This window comes from Myotis davidii, unplaced genomic scaffold, assembly GCF_000327345.1.
Source record: "Myotis davidii unplaced genomic scaffold, ASM32734v1 scaffold66, whole genome shotgun sequence".
Lineage (NCBI taxonomy): Eukaryota > Metazoa > Chordata > Mammalia > Chiroptera > Vespertilionidae > Myotis > Myotis davidii.
In genome coordinates this window covers 279951-281716 of record NW_006297280.1, presented here as the reverse complement: position 1 = coordinate 281716, position 1766 = coordinate 279951, and the positions used below count along the sequence as shown (strand labels likewise).

Sequence of the window (1766 nt, the reverse complement as noted above, 5' to 3'; positions counted from 1 at the left end):
CAGGGAATATATGTTCTTCTCAACTGCTCATGGGACATCTTCAAAAATAGACCACATATTGGGTCACAAGCAAAGTATCCCCAAATTCAAGAAGATTGAAATCATACAAAGCATCTTCTCAGACCACGATGGCATAATATTAGAAATAAACTTCAATAAAAACAACCCAAAATACTCAAACATTTGGAAGCTGAATAGCATGTTACTAAATATTGATTGGGTTACCAATGAGATCAAAGAAGGAATTAAAAACATCTTGGAAACTAATGACAATGAAAACACAACAATCCAAAACCTATGGGACACAATGAAAGCAGTCCTGAGATGGAAGTTTATAGCTCTACAGGCCTATCTCAACAAACAAGAAAAAACGGTAGTAAACCATCTAAATCTACATCTCAAAGAATTAGAAAGATAGCAACAAGAAAACCTCAGAGTGAGCAGAAGAAAGGAGATAATAAAGTTTAGGGCAGAAATAAATGACATAGAGACCAAAAAAACAATACATAAAATCAATGAAACCAAGAGCTGGTTCTTTGAAAGGATATACAAGATTGATGAACCTCTAGCCAGGTTCACCAAGAAGCAAAGAAAGAGGACCCAAATAAACAAAATCAGAAATGATAGAGGCAAAATAACAACAGACCCCACAGAAATACAAATGATTGTTAAACAATACTATGGACAACTCTACTCCAACAAATTAGACAACCTGGAGGAAATGGATAAATTCCTAGAAAAATACAACATTCCAAAACTCAATCAGGAAGAATCTAAAAATCTCAACAGGACAATAACTATGGAAGAAATTGAAGTGGTCATCAAAAAGCTTCCAAGCAAACAAAAGCCCAGGACCAGAGGGCTTCACAGGGGAGTTTTACCAAACATTCAAGGAAGAACTAAAACCTATCCTCCTCAGACTACTACAAAAAGTCCAAGAGGAAGGAACACTTCCAAGCTATTCTATGAAGCCAGCATCAGCCTATTCTATGAAGCCAGCATCACCAAAACCAGGTAAAGACAACACAGTGAAAGGGAATCACAGGCCAATATCCCTCATGAACATACATACCAAAATCCTCAACAAAATCTTAGCAAATCGGATCCAGCAGTACATCAGAAAGATCATACACCATGACCAAGTAGGATTTATCCCAGGGATACAAGGATGGTACAATATCTGAAAATCAATAAACATGATACATCACATAAACAAATTGAAAGACAAAAACCACACAGTCATATCAATTGATGCAGAAAAAGCATTTGACAAAATCCAACACCCATTTCTAAGAAAAACTCTCAGCAAGGTGGGAATAGAAGGATCATAGCTCAACATAATAAAAGCCATATATGACAAACCCACAGCCAACTCATACTCAGTGGGCAAAAACTAAAACCATTTCCCGTAAGAACGGGGACAAGACAGGGATGCCGACTCTCACCACTCCTGTTCGACATAGTATTGGAAGTACTAGCCATTGTGATCAGACAAGAAGAAGAAATAAAAGGCATCCAAATTGGAAAAGAAGAAGTAAAACTGTCCTTATTTGCAGATGACATGATACTATATATACAAAACCCTAGAGACTCCATCAAAAAGCTACTAGACTTAATACATGAATTTGGCAATGTAGCAGGATACAAAATTAACCCCAAGAAATCTGAGGCATTGCTATACACCAATAGTGAACTTTCAGAAAGAGAGATTATAAAAACAATCCTGATTACCATCGCACCAAAAAAATTAAGCTACCTAGGAATCA

General features: G+C 36.5%; 1 pseudogene; it reads right to left on the bottom strand.

Moving 5' to 3' along the window:
* Positions 1-1766, bottom strand: part of LOC102761533 — a 172123-nt pseudogene that overhangs the window by 39597 nt on the left and 130760 nt on the right.